Genomic DNA, 19,309 nt, shown 5'->3' with positions numbered 1-19,309 from the left:
CAAAAGCAATGCATCCCGTATTGACTTTTTAAAAATCAAATATTGCAAGTATGTACAGCTTCGAAAGCCCTATAAAATGATACGTCTGCATATATATTAGCATTTGATAAGGGCGTGAAATCTGCAGGAATATACGGCAAACTGTCAACAGCAGTTAGCCCCGGTGCGCGCGTGAAGGGGGGCGTAAAGAGGGCTTGGTTACATGCAAGCATTTAAAGGAGAATCAACTGGGCACCAAGATGGATCATGTTGCTTCTTTTTGTTGTTATCGTGGATTATGTCATTTTGTTTTTAGCATTATGAAAACCAAGCGCGTTCACGGTGAAGGGGAAAAAGAGAAACCCACGCAGACATGTATAAAAGACTCCTACGCCCCATTCCCTCCTTCCTAACCGAGAGTGGTGAGCCAGAAATGGGATCCTCTGGAGGGGAAAAGTGTGGCTCCTGGGCTGGAGTTCAGGCTCCTCTGCCTGCTGGCCGTGTGACTCTCTCCAAGTCACTTGCCCGCTCCGGGCCTCAGTGTCTTGAGCTGTAAAACGGAGAGGAGACACAGTGGCTACCTCAGCCTCCCGAAAGAATCGCACATAAAGAACTTCCCACAGTGCCTGGCACACCCTGAGCGCTCACAGAATAGGAGCCATTAATATTGGTTACTGCCAGCGCTTCTGGCAAAGTGCCAGACACACAGGTTTTTACAGGAACTTGGCTTATCACGTCGGAGTTCTCCAGGATGCGGGGGCCACCGACATCTCCTTCGACTGTGCTACCGCACCCAAGATGACAAGAATAAGGAAGTTCTATTTCCAGGACACCCGATTCCCTAGTGTCTCAGGAGGTGTCGGGAGATTCTCAGACAACGTTGCTAAAAGGCAGTGAGGAGCCCAGAAGGGACGAGAGGTGGTGATGGGGAGAGAGTAGAAGCAGAGACGGAACCGCTTCGAAGTCGAGGTGACGCGGAAAGCCCAAAGATCCGAGTTCAATTCCCGGCTTTGCCACGTCCCATGGGCTTGGGCTCATCCCTTTCCTTCGCTCTCCAGGGCCTCAGTTTCCCCATCTGAGACATGGGACAAGAACAAATAGCTGATCTAGTGCCCATTCACCGATGGGAAAGCATTTTGAATTCGTATCACTTTTTTTTTCTGCTAATGAACTTGTGTATACCGTAGTCAGGGGTCAAGGGAGTCGGGGAGAGGTTACAGCGATGGCCATCCAGCTAAGTCCGAGTGTTTGTTTGAGAGTGACAAATGGGGGCCCGCAGGACTCTGGACAGAGGGCTGTGTTGTAGGGCCTCGGAGCTCCCTCTGGAAGCCGGTGGCTGCTTTAACCACGTGTTCCAGGAAATCCTCTGCCTGAAGGTAAGTGTTTGTGTAGGAAGCCAGGGCAGGGCCAGCCAGGAGGGGGCCTGCAGTGATCATACCGAGGAGGCCGTGAAACCTGAGCGCGGCCTGCCTGCAGTCAGACGGGGGTCACCAAACCCAGACTAAATAGTCTGGCGGGTTGGGCTCTGGGCTGTCTGGAAAATGATCCCAGGATGGAAGGAACAAGTTGGGGAGGGGGCTGGGAGGGGGGCACGGTCCACAACGCAGAGCCCTGTCTCGGTGGCCACTCTGAGGCCACCTCCCCAAGGTGGGGCCTGGCCACGAACGAGATGGAGTTTTTAGCTTTCATTTCAGTTTCTGCTTCTTAATGCGAGAGGGGGAGGTGGGGAGCCGCCGAGGGGAGCCCAGGGCCCTCCTCCGCTTGCCTGCCTAAGGCTCCCGGTTGCACACCTTGTTCTGTTCTTCTGGCCTAGCGCCAGGTCCTCATACCAGAGAAGGCTCTGAGTGCTGCCGTGTGGCCTTACGCTGTTTGATTAGCCTCGCTGTGCCTTGCCAGACTAGGGACGAGCCCGTGTGCCTATGCCGATCGAGACTGGGGAGTTCAAGAGCACGTAGAAGCCTCTGTGTGGCTGGAAGCTGTCCCTTGGATTTAGACCGGCAACGCAAGTACCTGGACCAGGTGCCCGTAGGCGGCAAACAACATAATCACGCACGGCGGTTCTGGGCGGGAGCATGAAATGAGTAAGGCCTCCCACATTCCTGAGCACCTGCTCTGTGCCAATCACCACCCTCGGTGCTCTAAATCTCACACCAGCACAAGGAGACGGGTGTTCTTTCCCTCTTCTTCCAGGTGAGGAAATTGACACAGCCGGGAAATGACAGCACTGGGGTTCAAGCAGAAGTCCCCCCCCCCCCGAAAGCCCTCTCCACTGCACCTCACGGGCTCATTAATCTCCATGCATGCTGATATTTCCTTCTCAGGCATCAGACTTGGACTGAAACAGCACCTCATGAGTTCACAGCAACACTATCCCCAATAGCCAACAATCCAAGTGTCCATCGGTGGTTAAACGAACTGTGGTATGTCCATACAGTGGATTATGACTCAGACTAATGAGGAAGGAAATTCAGACACCTGCTACAATGAACCTTGAACCTTGAAGACACCTTGAAGACAAGATGAACCTTGAAGACGAGATGAACCTTGAAGACGAGATGAGCCTTGAAGACGAGATGAACCTTGAAGACGAGATGAACCTTGAAGACGAGATGAACCTTGAAGACACCTTGAAGATGAGATGAGCCTTGAAGACGAGATGAAACTTGAAGACGAGAGGAACCTTGAAGACAGTCATGCTAAGTGCACTAAGCCAGACACAAAGGGACAAACACTGTGTGAGTCCACTTATACGGAGTACTTAGCAGAGTCAAATTCATAGACACAGGAAGTAGAATAGTGGGTGCCAGGGACTGGGGAGAGAGGGGGATGAGGGAATTATAATTTACTGAGGACAGAGTTTCTTTTTTGGGAGAGGAGCAACTTCTGGAAAAGGAAGGTGGTGATGGCTGCACAACAGTGTGAACGTATTTGGTGTCACTAAACAGCACGCTGAGAAATGGTTAAAACGGTGGGGAGCGGGGCGGGGTGCGGGGGAGGGGTGGCGGGTGGCGCCCGAGTGGCTCAGTCGAACATCCAACTTCGGCTCAGGTCACGATCCTGTGGTTGGTGAGTTCAAGCCCCGCATCGGGCTCGCTGCTGTCAGCACAGAGCCCGCTTCAGATCCTCTGTCCCTCCTTCTCTCTGCACCCGCCCCGCTTGTGCTCTCTCTCTCTCAAAAATAATAAATAAAATATCTTAAAATGGTTAAAACGGTAAATTTTACCATTAAAGTAGTGCAATGGAAAAAAAATGCTTCTTCAGGGAAGCATTGAGGGAAGGGTTTGTGGCTCCCCACTCCCCTCCCCGACGAGGCTGCTCCCACAGAGACCTTTGCTTGTCTGCACCCCCAAAACCATGGGTTTCGTTATCTCCAGGCTCCCTTCGGGCCCAGAAAAGACGGTGGCCTTGCCCGCCCGCATGACGGCAATGTGAGGCAACGCCTGCACACGCCAGGCGTTGGGAAGATAATTCTAAAGGAATAAACACCAACTGCAGATAAACAAGAATACTGTCTGTTTAAATGTAATCTGATTAGAAAAGAGAGTTTTCACTGGGGACTATAAAAAATCCGGTTTGCCAAACCGCACTGGAAAAGCTCAAGCCTGTGGTGCTTGTCTTGTGGGCGAAGCACAAACGCCCGCAGTTTCTTCTGGAAATTCCGGAGAAGCCCCTCGGCACCTCCTCCCGGCTTCAGCGCTTACAGAGCATGACCGCCTCAACCAGGGTACAGTGACCTCGCTCTGTTCCCTCTGCGGATCTGAACACAGAGCACGTTGTTCTCCAACCCGTCACAGGACGCGGGGGCCTGGCTCTGGTTCCCAGTGCTCAGCGAGCCAAGCAGATGGCCGCGAAATCCAGAGGTGGCCCGGTTATCATGACGCCTGGGTCCCCCCCATGAGGACCCCATGAGGCTCTGAGGTCCTTTCCAGACCTCAGAGCGCCTCGCTGTGCTCCAGGTGGTTCTGGAGACTTCCTGCAGAGCGCCGGCATGTACAGAGAGATGGGACATCCTGAGCCCAGTTCAGAGTTGGTGAAACTGAGGTCTGGACGGGGACTACAAGACCCTTGAGCTGGAGAACACGGCGATCCAATTTTCCGATGTTTGTGAGTACTTGCGGGCGTGGGGCTGGGTGCTGGAGATAGTGTCTGGAGAGTGTGTGATCTGCTTTTAGGTATCTTTTATCTGAGTCCAGGGGTGGAGACAAATGTGTAAACTCTCCCAAGTAAAAGCAAACTGGGAACCGGGAGAAAGGCTGAGAAACGGAAGAAATGCGAGCCCGGAGAGCTGATGTAAGAAGAACGCTTGATCTCCTCTGGGGAGGCCTTTGTGCAAGGCTTCCCTGTGCGTCCTCCGATTAAGGCTCCTGATAAGCAGGCTGAAATCTGATCATGGGGAGGAGGCAGAGAACTTTCCAGACGGAGGGAGCACCACGTGCAAAAGCTGGTATGATGGACCGAGCAAGGTAAGCAGCCACGGTCAGAGAGAAAAGGTCACTGTGGCCACAGAACCCAAGCGGGAGGCGGGGCCGGCTAGCCACGCCCCCGCTCCAGGGACTCTAGCCACGCCCCCTGCACCAGGGCTGAGGCAGGACCCAGGGAGCCTGTGTTTTGAAAACACTGCACTCGTTGCTGAGTGTGCAGTGCGTGGAGGGAGCTGGAGGGCAGAAGAGAGATATGTTGAGGGCTACTATAGGCATCCAGGCAAGAGGCGACAGTACAGGCGGGCCCGGCACAGAGGAGCAGCGAGGATTGGGGAGGAGAAGTGGGATTTAGGCAGGAAATCTCCGGACCCTTGCTGGTGATGGGGGAGAGGGGGCTAGGGAGAGAAGGGGTGCAGGGAAGCCAGACTACCGTGATGGGACCTTGGGAGAGGAGGCATGGGGAGGAGGGGAGAGGAAGAATCTGCAATCACAAAATGCTTCTGGAGGTGGGCTAGTCAGTGCCCTGTTCATTGGCAGATGGGGAAACTGGGGTACTTAAAAGCAATGTGCCTCTTCTAATGCAGTGAGGTTGCTGGGAGCAGAATTCAGGTCCCATATGATGGATGATTAGACATCAGCTACAATCCAACCAGGAGGAAAACCTCATTCATTCGTTCATACGTTCATTCATTCATTCATCCATGCTTTCATTCATTCTTTCATTCGTCCATTCATTGTCCCATTTTTTCATTCAATAAACATTTTGTATTCCATTTCCATAGAGATGGAATATAGAGATGAACGCGTCCCTGTTCTGGCTCTCAAGGATTTCTTGGTGGGGAAGACAGACACACAGACTTGCCATCATAACCTGGATGGGTGAGGATCCAAGGGGGATCCACTCCACCCCGCGGGAAGCACAGAGAGAGGAGTATTCATGCTGCCTTGGGGGTGCATCTCCAGAAGCTTCAAGAAGGAGGTGGTGTTTTGAGCTGACTCTCTCAGTCTGTGCTTGCTGGGGGTCCAGGGCAGGGAAGCAAAGTCAGGCATCAGGTGTGGCAGGTGCGAGGCTCAGGGCCAGGAAAGTGCACAGGGCACATTCAGAAGTGGCAGAAGCAGCAGTTTCAATGGAGGGTAGAGGCAGCAAGCAGGGCTGGCCAGGGGCCCGGGTCAGACAGGTGTGCTCCAGAGGTGGAGTGTGGTTCTCAGGTAAACCTCCCTCAAAGCCAGGACCAGCCCTGCAGCTGAAGGCTTTGCTCGTTGTTAACTGGAAGCCTCCTTAAACGATGGGACCCTCATTTGCTTTTCCCGTGGGCTGTGACACTTCCTCATTTAACTGAGAGGCAGCTGAGGGTTCTGGGTGACCAGGGCACTCGGGAACACCCTGGGTCTGGGTACAGACTCCAACTCCATGCAACCCTGGGTAAGTCACCTTACTCTCTCGGTGTCCTCACCGGTAATGTGGGGGTAAGTCCAGGATTGGGGAGACGAACACGTGCACAGTGTTTAGAAACGTCTCGTTGAATGTTAGCTGTGTGTATTGACTTCACAATAATCCGGGAAGAAACATGCCTCTACCATCATCTCTAAAGATGGGGAAGTCGGGGGCTTAAAAGGAATATAACTTGGCCAGAGTTTCACAAACAGAGGTAGGTAGAGCTGGGAAATGAACCCAAGTCCCGGGTTCTTAAGTATTCTGCTATTCTGAATCTGATCTACATCTTTTTTTTTTAATTTTTTTTAACGTTTATTTATTTTTGAGACAGAGACAGAGCCTGAACGGGGGAGGCGCAAAGAGAGAGAGGGAGACACAGAGTCTGAAGCAGGGTCCAGGCTCTGAGCTGGCAGCATAGAGCCCAACATGGGGCTCGAACCCACGGGCTGTGAGATCATGACCTGAGCTGAAGTTGGACGCTTCACCGACTGAGCCACCCAGGCGCCCCTAAATCTTTTTTTTATGTTAATTTATATTACAGAGAGACAGAGACAGAGACAGAGTGCAAGTGGGAGAGGGGCAGAGAGAGAGGGAGACAGGGAATCTGAAGCAGGCTCCAGGGTCCGAGCTGTCAGCACAGAGCCCGATGTGGAGCTCAAACTCACCAGCACTGAGATCATGACCTGAGCTGAAGTCCGATGTTTAACCGACTGAGCCACCCAGGTGCCCCCTGATCGAAATCTTAAGGTCAAGGCTACAATCAGGGGATTCTAGATCAGGGAATCCAGTTTTAAGCTGGAGAAGGATGTAGTCGGCCTCCGTCAAAGCAGGGCGGACATTGTCATCAGGCACATCCAGGGGACAAGGGGCTTGGCATCTGGGCCACACAATTGCTTTTCCAGAACTGGGCATGGCCATGGTGGGGATACAAGCTCTGGGGACAGGCAGCTGTAGGTTCAGATCCTAGCTCTGGCCACTTCCTGGCTGAACGACCTTGGACGAGGCACTCACATCTCTGAGCCTCAGTTTACCCATCTGTGAAGTGAGGCAGCTGGCCAGCGCCGACGTGACCGCTAAAGTAACAAAAGCCTGCGCGGCCAGTTCAGAAAAGGGCATCGTCACGTCTCCCTGAGATCGGCTTCGCTGCGCCCTGCGGCCACCTAACCTCTCTGAGACGCCGGGGTACTTGCCTGATAAGCAGAATAAAAGTAAGCAGTGCCCTGCCTCCCTCTCAGAGTTAGTGTCTGTGCACACGACATGGCTTCGGAGCCTGGCGGCTCTGAGGTTGACTCCAACATCTGTCCTTCCCCGCTGATGCCTTTGGGCCAGGCTGCATCTCGGGATCCTCGTCTGTAACACGGGCACCCCAATGCCAGGTTTGCAGAATTTGACTGAATTGGAGGCAACATACGCTCAGCGTCGGGCACACAGTAGGCCTGCAGTTAATAGGAAATACCGCTCGTAACACCAACAAGAGCTGATATTTGAGGGCGTCTTTTTTTGGGCCGGGCGCTGTGCCGGCGTTATGCGTCCTGACCTCGTAGCATAACTCAGGTGAAATGTGCAAAGGTGCTTTATAAAGGGTGAAGTCCCGCGTGCACACACAGGACCCCCGCGGAGTCATTGAGTGTCTCCGGGACCTCCTTAGGAGCAGGGACCCTGTACCTGGAGACTTCACCGTCACCACCGCACATGGTGGGCGGCCCGGCTCCCCACCCGAAAAGTACTCATTTGTTAGGATTCAAGACCCGCGCGCTGTAGCAAAGTCCTCGGCTGCTCCAGCAGGGCACAGATGAGGCACCCGTTGGGTTCTTTTCAAGTTCCAAGAGCACGTAATGACGGCCTTTTCCTCCATTCATAAACCACATATGGAATTAATAGCCACTGGAATCAAACCAGACCAGGCTGGGTTTATTCGCCAGAAACAATGAGACGTTAAGAAACCAAGGCCGGGAGAGGCAGGGAAGGGCTTTAACAAGCTTCTAGGTGGGATTTTTTTTTTATCCCCCCTCCCTGTTTACTTTATTGAATCTGGTCCTCGCTGATTTGGTTACAGCCTGTGATTTCAGCTTATGATTCAATAAGCCATTTGAAAGCTTGTAAATAGCACCGTTCTGCTATCTGCTCCCTCCTCCCCAAGGGGGTTGCCACTGAGGAAAGGGGGAGCTTGCTCCCCCTCGCAGCTGGTTGGGCGGCCCTTGGAGGAGGTTCTGAAGCAGGGTATGCTGAACCGAGTGGATCCGGGGTGGGGTCTTGACCCTTGGAAAAGGTGGACTCAGCCTCAAGCATTGACTGGAAAACAGGGAGGAGCCAATAACATGAGGACTTCCTCCACTCCTGACATGACCTTGTCTGGGCATTCCTGACCCTCCTTATCACAACCTGGGTTGGGGACCCCACCGTACAAGCCTGGCCGGCCCCTCGGGAGATTCTGTGAGTTCTCACAGCCAAATATCCCAGAGCTCCCTCGACACTCCCCTGTGTCCCTCCCACACCTCCTCCGCCTGCCTCAACCCCCTGCTCACTGGCTAGCCTGCCAGGAGGAGGAGGAGAGACACATGGACAGGACCCCACCCCCAGCAAGCCCGGTCTGGAGCAGAGCCCTGTGCAGACCAGCGGATGCACACATGGACTCCGACAAGATGAGCCCCAGACAAATAACTGCCCAGTAAGATATCCTTGACATGACGCACTGATTTGGGGGTGGTTTGTTCCGCAGCTGTAACTAACCAATACATCATCCGCTAGGGGCTTTTCAGCTGTGTTAACCAAACGACCACATGAACAGGTGAATGGCGCACTTCACTAAATCCTTGGGTCCGTGAGCTGGAGAGGTCTTAGCAGTGGGATTCTGTGCTTTGGGGGTCTCTGGGGCTTAAATTCCTGGAGCAGAGAGTCTCTCCAGGGAAGCAGCATGGTCGGTGCAGAAAGTCCATGCTGATCTTTGCCCCATCCCGGGGCTGGCACCAGGCAGCCGAGTGCGAGGGAAAGTAGGAGCTGAGGTGTAAGCAATTGAACCAGGACACCTCCTCATGACTCCCATGCCCACAGGGAAAAGCCCAAATGCCGTGGAGGGACCTCCAGGCTCCAGCTTTCTATATCTTGTGGCTTCTTCTACTGCTTATACACACCATAGTCCCTAAGGTGGGGCACACAAGTCTGCCAAATGGTCTCCAAACACACCAAGCTTTTTCATGGATCCCTGCCTTTGCTCCTACCATCTGCCTTGCCCGATATGCCCTTCCTCCTTTTAGCTACCTCATCAACTCCTAGTTGCACTGCAAAACCCAGCCAATATAGCCCTCTTGTGAAGTTATCCCCAAACTTAGCTTACTTTTCCTATGGTACTGAAGTAATTCAACAGCATGTCAGATCACACCCCATTCTCCCAATTAGACTGTGAACTCCTCCCAAACATGTTCAATATAATTGAAGACAGATGAATGAATGAATGAATGAATGAGTTATCAGTGTGGGTACCTTTCCAATAAACAGGATGGCTCTGCAAAAACACCATGGGTTCAGATGCAGATCATTGTTATTCCATGACACTAGGCTGGTTTCATTGTTTCTCAGGTCTCAGTTTCCCCGTCTGTAAAGTGGGACCACAGAGTGATGATGTAATGGCATTCCACGCCCAGGGGAAGGACTCCCTCTCTTCCTTTTTTCAGAGAACTCGAAGCCCTCCTCTTCTGGGGGTCCCTGCCTCCTGGGCCTCCTTTCTGGGACCTCTCCCAGAGGCGAGAGGTCCCAGGAGGATGGGAATCAGAGGGAGGCCGGAGTTCGAGATTCTCTGAAGGCAGCTTTCCCTGTATGAGAAGATCTCTGTGAGCAGTGTGATAGCATCATCATCCTCTAATGAGGACCTTCCATTCATTATCTCACAGCAGTCCGATTATCCCCATTTTACAGATGAGGACACTGAGGTTCAGGGAGGTGACAGGACCTGGCAAGATTGCTTTCTTGGGTGCTCCCTCTCTCTCCTCCGTGTTCTAAGGATCTTTTATCTTAGACCTTGTGTCTCTGTGCAGCTAGTCTTGGGGAAACCATTTTTTTATTTGGAACTGATCTCAACGAACCCACGGTTTGGGTTTCCCGGGTTCCTGACTGCTCCCCAGAGACCAAGGGGGAGAGGGTGGGAAGAAGGACCCAAAAGACTTGCAGTGGACTTAGTGAGGCATTTCTGTATGTATCAGCACACTGTGATGGGTTGTCCCCACTTCCCAGATTCCCGCACTTGACGGACACTTCTTCAGTGCCTAGTGTTCTCCAGGCTCTGTGCCGGGAGGAGGAGCTGCTGAAATGAATGTCACTGTCGTGCCCCCAAGAGCTTCCCAGTCTGATGGCTGAGGCAGCCACGAAGGCAAGCTTCTAGAGGTCGTTTATCAGTAGGCAATGACACTTGGGAGTGGGAAGCCATTGAGGCATCATCCTGATGCCAGCTCCAGTCAATTGCTCATGGCTGCCTGGGGCTCCAGGGCTTGAGAAGAAAGGTGCGTGATTGATTAGCAATGTCTGCCAGGTGCATGGCTAGGAGAGTTCTGGCCTGTGTGCCCGTGATGTGCCCGTCATCTGCCACCCCTGCTTGAGAGAATGCGACCCTTACCATCGGTGCAGCAGCCAACCTAGTCAGTAGGCTTGGAGACAGCAGCCATGAGCACTGGAGGTTTCTCCAATCCCGATCCGAGTGTAGGCCATAGAGTCTTGGAAGGAGGAGGAATTCTGCCCCTGGGAGAATCTAGAAGACTCTTCAGAGGTACTGACAAGTGAGCCAGGTGCAAAGGGTAAGATTTTAACACGTATAAGTGGATCCCACTGGTGTTTTTTGAGCACCTGCTGCGTTCCGTGTATTTTCCAGGTGGGGAAGATAGCAGAGAGGACCTTCCAGGCAGCCTGACCAGCCAAAGCAATGGCACAAGGGACGTCTTGGATGCAGTATGGCAAGGGTGACCAGAGAAAGGAGTGTGAGGACAGCTGGGAGGGGCAGCTTGTGAAGGTTCTGGAGAGCGGAGTGCGGCTTTCATCCCACAGACCCTGGGAGCAAGGGGTGGGGGGACCTTGCACTTGAGCACAATTTCTCTGGCTCCTTACAAAGGGGCCACCTGTGAGGGGGTAGCTGCCGGGCTGAGGAATCTCCTCCCCGAGTGTTCTCACCAGGCTGGAGGACCAAGCTCTTGCAGCCATGGGGACGTGCTGCTATTTTAAACCACCTGCTAACACCCGCCTGCCTCCCCCGCTTCTGCCTTGACATGCGGCTCCTGTGACAGAGAGCCCAGTGTTGCCCCAGGAGACAACGCTGGGCAACTGGATGCAGATGGCACACCCAGGCAGGGGACAGCTGTAGGGGCCCCAAGTGCCCTCCCACCCCTAGCACCTGGCTTCCTTGACCCGCCAGCCTTGGGAGGTCCAGGGAACCCCACCTGCCTGCCCAGTTCAGGCAAGGCAGGCAGACTGGGTCGCAGTGTGACTACCAAAGTAAGGCTCTTATCAGAGCCTCAGTTCCTTGCCTGTAAAATGGGTATGATGACGATACAATCGGGGCGGTGGAGGAGCTCTTTATGAGGCGTCTAGCACAGTGCCTGGAGTGGAGATGGAGAAGATGGAGAAGATGCCCAAGAAGGGGAGAATGCTTACGCTAGCCCTCACCACGCTCCCTCCCCCCTTCCTGCCTTATTCTTCACCACCTGACATTATGTTGGGTATCTGCTGGACCACGACAGCAAAGATTTTGGATACCTAGCCTCTCTGAACAGTGCCCGATGCATGGTAGGTGCTCCGTAGTTATTGAACAAGAGAATGGTCTTTTTGAAATGGCTTCACTTCTCTGAAAAGCATTTATCTGAGCGGATGAGCATTCATTCAGCCATTCATTCATTCATTCATTCACCCATGGGTCCCCGAACTCCTACGATGCACCACACACTGTGTGAGGCTCTAAGAACCCAAAGCCCTGTGAGCGGGCACGACCCTTGTTAGAGCGTGGAATCAAGATGGCACCCGTTTTCATCTCATGAAGGATCAGATTTCTGATTCTAAAAGTGGACCAGATGATAGACATTTGACCTCAAAATGGGTGCACCTTTACCCTGTCCCCTTGTCATTCGTAAAGCAAGACCCATAAAGCAAGAGCCACCACCAGATCCAATCGGGGAAGAAGGGGAGGGTGAAGGGGGATGGCGGTCACCAGCCTAAGCGGGGCAAGGGGAGCATTTGGTGATGGAAAGCCAGGTGTCGTTCCAGCACCCATAGTTCCCAGAGAAATCTGGCCCACCCAGCCTGGTGGGAGAAAGTTAGCAATTCCACCAGCAGGTTCTTGAACACGTCATCTATTGGCAGGACTGAGGTTGACCTGGAGAGAGAGGGAGACTCAGGAAGCCCTCTGCCTACAGGGTGGGGCTGGGTGCGAGTGGCTTTTCTCAAGCAGGTCCAGACCCCCAGAGACTGATTGGTCCTGGCCCAGATACCACCCTAACCCTTCCCAGTTATATTTCCCCAGGCCAACTGCACTCTGACATTTCAACCATAGCGTCTACGTCCAAAATTCAAACTTTTATATGACAATCCATTTTTAACTAGAGGGTCTGCAGTCAGCCTGGCCTCCAACCCTGGCCCTGGTCTTTATCAGCTGTGTGACCTCAGGCAAATAACCTAACCTCTCTGTGCCTGTTGTTTTTATCTGTGAAACAGGGCAACAATAGTACCTACTTTCTTGTGTTCACAGGAGGAGAAAATGAGTTGATATATATAAAAGCACTTCAAACAGTACTTGGTACTGTAGACATTGGGTAAAAAATTGCCGTTTAGATTATCACTATCATTTGATTTGCAGACCCTGGTATTATTTAATGAGAAGCCCAATCTAGAGGTTAACAGGTATAAGTCTTTTTGTAAATGTTGTATTTGCTTCGGGCAGTGGGATGAAAGGTTCTGATTTCGAAAAAGGATTGTTCTGGAGATTCCGTCTATGGCAGTATTAGACCTCTACACCCCAGCCATGGGCTCAGGGTGGTGGACACTTACTCCATCACCCCTCAACACCAGACTTGCCTGTGTGGTTTGCTTTGGCCAATGGGCTATTAGCAGACGTGATACAGGCAGTGGCTAGAGATGTGACAGCACCTTTGCCATCAAGGAGCCTCCTCCTCCAGGCTGGGCCCCGGAATGAGACACATGGAGCAGATCTGAGCCACACCTGCAGTCTGCAGCCAAGCTCCGCTGAGCACAGCCGAGATCAGTGCAAGGCTGACCCACCTGCAGACCCCTGAGCAAGAAAAAATAAATATATGTTATTGACAGCTACTGAAATGTGGAGGTCATTTGTTACGCAGCATTATCATGGTAGAAGCTAACCAATATATCTGCTAATGCATTGCCATCAAGGGGTTCTTGTCTTTGAAAGAGACAATGCATGCGAGATGTTTAGTTCATATAGCAAGACTTCAACTAACTTTCTCCTCCTCCTCCTCCTCCTCCCTCCCCACAGCACAGCCAAAACTCTGTCTTCTCCTAACCTGAGGTCAAGTGCCCTCCAAGGGCCCAGCACATACCCCCACCTGCTTCCCAACCTGCCTCTCCTTGATGTTCTGAAGAAATGAGAAAGAAGTGTTAAATTTGTTCTTGGCTACTTTTCCTTGCAACTCCCAGAGGCCCTGCTTACAAACTGAATCAGTTATCAGCTAGTTAGGCTGGCGGTCCCCGGAGGTGCCGCTTGAATACAGATAGGGACCCATGCATTATTCAGTGCGAAGACGGGGAGAAATGAGCAATGCGTCCAAAGCCAGAACAGCAGTGGCAGTAAGGGAATAATTAGCGAGCTGTCACTTGTCCCTGTCACTGTTTCCTCCCTTAACACATGAGGGAAAATAAAAAAATAAAAAAATAATTTTTTTAAAGGAAGAAGAAAAAAGGCAGGGAAGATCATCTTGCTTCTCGAGGCAGCTGGTAGGTTAAAATGTGACACATAAAAAGGCTTGAAGCAAGGGCTCTGGTTCAGCTCACAAAAGCCATGGCCTGGGGACCCCCCCAATATTTTATCGAACTCCCCTTTCTGCTTGATGATTCATGGGCACTGCCCCAGCCTGCCATTCAGATTTTCTGCACGTTTCCATAGCACTGGGAATTAATTTCTCCCCTATAAGGAGGAGGTGGGGATGCTAGGAGGGGGTGGGAGGAAGAGCCGTGAGGGGCAGAGCCACCCCGGCCTGCAAAGGTTTGAGGTGACCTTCCAGGAGGAAACTGGGATAAGGGTTGACAAGAGCTGTACTTGGCTCATTTGGGGACTGTGCGATTTGATTATTCATGAGTTTACGCACACAGAAAGAAATCATTTTGTTGCGTGAGTCCTCGTCATTTCTTGTGGAAGCTATTTTTATTTATCTATTAATGTCTTGTTAGAATTTTTTTTTCTGTGGCACGTACTGGTTTGCTGCTTGGGGGTGTTGAGCCAGACATGTGAGGGTCTGAGATGTGCTGATGGTGAGGCCAGTTTTCCCAAAGACTTCCTCTCACTTTTCCTCTGGAAAAAAAAAATTACAGAAAGGGTAGTGTTGGGGGGAATAGGGTTGAGAATATTTGCTTGCTTGATTCATGCCTCTGCTTTCCATTAAAAATGAGCTGGTCACCTTCGGGTAGGATGGTTGCTTTATAAAGTTCTGCTATGAAACTCAACAAGATGGAATGTGGAAGATGCTTTGTATAAGACGAGGCAGAAAGACTCCCAACTGGTAAACAAGTCACCCTTCTTCATAAAAATCTGTCAGCTCCCTCACCGCATAAAGAGGACCACTCAGGGTTGGAAGATTTTCTCATCAGAGTCCAGAGAAGAGGACTCGTTTACGAAGCCACTAGCCCAGATTTAGCTAGTCCATGGCATGCAGACCACTGCTTCTTTACCCAGTGCTGGGGGCAGACATCGCTAATCGATCCCAGAACCCTCGACCCACTGCAGACAGCAAAGGATGCCCAAACACAGAGCTCTGTGCCATATGAGCTCCCTCAGCCCCCCTCACCCTTTCAGACTCTAGACCACTTTGCATGTCGTTCCTTTGGCCTGGAATGTTCCTTTCCCCCTGGCTGCCACCCACCTGGGATGCATGCATCCCCCCCCCCCCGCCCCCCGCCGGAGCCTTCAGAAGCTAACTGTCTCAAGTCTTTGCAGGGGAAATTATTCCCTCCCCACTCACGCATCCTTCTCTATGATATCTTCACATTTGCTGTGCATGTTTAGAAATGAATGGCCAGCTTAATTTGCCTTTTCGCTTCTTGATTAGATTGGAGGTCCAGGGGAGAGGTTGGGAGATTTCGTCACCTGTTTCCAGCAGTCGGAACAGAGGTTGACACCTGGAAGGGATCCAGTGACGGTTTCTTGAAGGGAGGAAGGAACGATTTGCTGTGTCTCTGGACAAACGAGGCTCCTCTCTGGGCCTGCTGTTCTGGCATTCAGCCCAAGCTTTGACAGGGGTGACCTGGCTGTGTGCAGGCAGTTCCGGAGCTCTGGGGGCACACGTGGGGGACACCACCCAGGCAGCCTCCTCTGTGTCTCTGTCACCAGCCTCGCAAAGCTGACGCTGAGGGGAAAAGCAGGGAGAATCTGACACGGGAGAGTCAAGGCCCTGTGGTCAGTGGGAGAAGGCAGGCAGGTTTGGAATACAATAGCTCATGCTGATGATCCCGGATAAAAACCCTTGGGTCATGTGTAGGCTGAAATACAGTCCCTAAAGACACCAGGGAGCTACAAATGTTACCTTGTAAGTAAAAAGGCTTTTGTAGATAGGATTAAATTAGGGATGTTGAAATGGGGAGGTGATCCTGGAATATCTGGGTGGATCCTAAGTGCCATCACATCTGTTGTAGGAGGGAGGCAGAGGGAGACTGCACACACAGAGGACAATGTGATGTGACCACAAAGGCAGAAATTGGAGTGATGCAGCCACGAGCCAAGGGAATCAGTAGCCACCAGAAGCTGGAAGAAGCCAGACCCTCCCGTAGAGCCTCTGGACACACCGTGGACCTGCTGACACCCCGATTTTGGTGCAGTGATGCTAATTTCGGGTTCCTGGCTTCCAGAACTGGAAAACAATAAAGTTTGGTTTTTCTAAGCCACCAAGATGATGGTCATTTGTTGCAGCAGCCACAGAGAAAAAGGGGGGGGGAGAGGAAGGACAGCTGGGCTTATCTCCCCCAGATGTCAACACCCACTGGGGCTGTGCCACACCACCCCAGGTGACATTGTCCCCTGCTCATCCCTGTGTCCCTTGGCAGACAGCAAGGCAACAGCAACCTCAAGCATAGAGGTCAAGAACACTGGCTCTGAAGTTCTGTTTTGTTTTGTTTTTTTAAGTATAATTGATACACAACATTATACTAGTTTCAGGTGTTCAGAGTAATGCTTCAATGTTTGTATATATTGTGAAATGACCACCCCGATAAGTTTGGTGAACCTTGGTCACCATATGGTTACAGAATTTACTTTCTCGTGATGAGAACTTTTAAGCTCTGCTCTCTTAGCAACACTTGGATGTTAAACTGTCCACAGGCTGGACTCCATGGGCTCCAGAGATGACCCTCTAAGAGTTGAGCTGAGTGGTGGGGTGCCTGGGTGATTCAGTCGGTTGGGCATCCGACTTCAACTCAGGTCATGATCTCATGGTTCAGGAGTTCGTGAGTTCAAGCCCCGCATCGGGCTCAGTGCTGACAGCTCAGAGCCTGGAGCCTGCTTCAGATTCTGTGTCTCCCTCTCTCTCTGCCCCTCCCCCGCTGGTTCTCTCTCTCTCTCTCTCTCTCTCTCTCTCTCTGTCTCTCTCTCTCAAAAATAAGTAAACATTAAAAAATTTAAAAAAAAGAGTTGAGCTGAGTGAACGTTATTTGGTTGATACAATGCCATATATCTCATCGACAGCTGGTAAACATTTCCTGGTTTGGACTCTGAAATTGTCTTAATGTTTTGTAGCCAGTGGATTTGAGGAATGGGGACAGTGGTCCCAAATGTTTTGGTGAATCCTTGAAAAGCTTGTAGCAAAGAGATTGTGCATTAGAGGAAATCTCTGCCCCATCTCTCTCGCTCTCTGCCTGTTCCTCTCTCAGCTTCTCTCCATCACCGTCTTCTTCTATTTCTGTCACTTGGTCCTGCACACACACACACACACACACACACACTGAGACCTCAAAGGTGAATGATCATAAAGACTTTGCTCCTGACACTGTCCCTTCTCAACAATTTTCTCCACCCCCCAGGCCACTCCTCCTATACAGACACTCTCTAACGGGGCACACACACATCGGGATCATGCCTCCCACCACCTTCCCTTTCTTCCCTATGCCTTTCCAGCCAGTGAAGGAGAGAATTTCCCTCAAGTACCAGGGTCTGCTTGAAGCCTAACATGTGGCCAGAACACACGCCCTCATCAGGAGAGAGCTGTGAGATTATTGTGGAGGGGGTAATGGGGTCTTAAAGAGAGGCAGATCAACTGGCAGAGCCTTGGCACAGAGGGATCCAGCTGCTGGGGAGCCCAGCCTTCCCCATGGAACCTGGCAGGGCTCGAGACGACCAGGGCCAGGGTGCAGAACTGGACGGCTCTCCTGCAGGGTATGGGTCCCGGTGGCCACGACGTGTCCCATTCGATTGGCATTTACCAAGAGCATCCTGCGTGCCCAGCCCTGTGTGGAACACTCTGCTTCCCAGAGTGCAGGATGATTGCACACGGCCCTGTGACTCTCTTGATCCTTTAAAAAAAAATCTTATGGGCACCTGGGTGCCTCAGTTGGGTAAGTATCCAAATCTTGATTTTGGCTCAGGTCATGATCTCACGATTCATGAGTTCAGGCCCCATGTTGGGCTCTGCATTGGCAATGCAGAGCCTGCTTGGGATTCTTCCTCTCGCGCGCTCTCAAAATAAATAAACATTTAAAAATTTAATAGACTTTTTTTTATTGAGGCGTAACTGAATTATAGCAAAGTGCACCGACAAGAAGTAAACAACTCACTTAAGTTCTGCAAGCACATGTCCACCTCCCAGGTCAAGATATGGCCCATTTCTAGATCCCCGGGAGGCTCCCTTGCGCCCGTTCCTGTCCCGATACCTGCCCTGATATAACCATTATCCTGAATTCTGTCACTTGTCTCTCATCTCCAAACCTCGTCAGATAAGACTTAGCCAGGACATATTCCTTGGTGTCAACAGTTCACTTAACATTACGTCTTCATTATGTTGGGCTATGAGACAGTAACGTGTACTTTTTTGTTGCTGAGTAGTATTCCGCTGCATGGCGATATCACAACTTATGTATCCATTGCACTACGGATGGGCATTTGAGTTGTCCAAATAAAGAGCTGCTATAAAATAATCTTGTGTCTTTTGGTGGTTCCAAGCATGTTTTTTCCCTATAGTTTGGGTACCCAGGACTTGAATCACTGGGCCAAAGTACAGCATAGAAACATATAGCATAAATATGTGTTTAGTTCTGGTAGGTAGTGCCATATGTTCTTATGGAGATGTGTGTGTGTGTGTGTGTGTGTGTGCGCACACGCGCATGTCTGTTGTGGTTCCAGGCATATTTTATTGCTTAGAATGAGAATATAGTGTTAAAAAGTGGTGGTAGCTAAAATTAAGTTAAACACACGAAGTCAATAATGACTCTGGTGACCAGGTAATAGGCCGATGTTCTAAAACCCATGTGGATGGTGTGGAAAATGGCTGCTACTTAGGGACTGCTCGGGTCCTGAGGCATATACATTCAACATGTGTTCCTAGTAATTATTCGATACATGCTTCACTGTTTTAGTTACCTTATCTGTAAAGTGTGGATGAGAAAACACCCCCTCCTGGGGCTTCTTGAGGAATTAAATGGGGATGTGACACCCCACGTGTATGTTGGGAGGGTGTGTTTCATTATCATCCCCAGGTCACAAATGAGGAGACCTGAGCTCAGAGAGGCTGATTTTCTGCCTGAGGTCACACAGCTGGTGAGCAGCAGAATGGAAACTCGCGTCCGTGTGGTTCCCGGGCCTGTGTTCTCCTTATCACCCCCTGAAGACAGCTGTTTCTTGGTCACCATGAAAGCAATCTATTCCTGCAATATTATATCAATCAGGGATTGCTCACATGGAATCAAAAATCCAAATACAGCCATGTCCTCCTCATTAGCGTAGTGGTGAATATCTCCTCCTATCAACTAGACATGGCTTAAACATGATGGGGGATTACTTATCCCGCTTCTGAAAGAAGTCAGAAAGGTGGCAGCTCCATGATGTTGTCAGAGATCCAGGCCTTTTCTGGCTGGCGTGGTGTCATCCTTACAGTGTGTATCCTCATGCTCTCAAAATGGCTGCTGGAGTTGCAGCCATCATACCCTCCACCCAGACTAAAAGAAAGGGAGACCAGGGATGCAGACTCCACTTTACAACAGGAGCTTTCCTGAAAACACACCCAGCAATCACTTCCACTTACAAGTTATTGGACAGAAGTTGTCACATGGC

General features: G+C 51.3%; 1 long non-coding RNA gene across 1 annotated transcript; it reads left to right on the top strand.

Moving 5' to 3' along the window:
- Positions 1-3,453: 3,453 nt before the first annotated feature.
- LOC102899630 lies at positions 3,454-15,937 on the top strand. The gene is made up of 2 exons (XR_441524.4): positions 3,454-4,442; positions 15,688-15,937. It is a non-coding gene; the product is annotated as an uncharacterized LOC102899630 (long non-coding RNA).
- The last annotated feature ends 3,372 nt before the right edge of the window (positions 15,938-19,309 follow it).

Source organism: Felis catus, chromosome D3 (genome assembly GCF_018350175.1).
Source record: "Felis catus isolate Fca126 chromosome D3, F.catus_Fca126_mat1.0, whole genome shotgun sequence".
Taxonomy (NCBI): domain Eukaryota; kingdom Metazoa; phylum Chordata; class Mammalia; order Carnivora; family Felidae; genus Felis; species Felis catus.
Note: the sequence above shows the minus strand (reverse complement) of the source record. Positions and strands in the feature narration are given on the sequence as shown.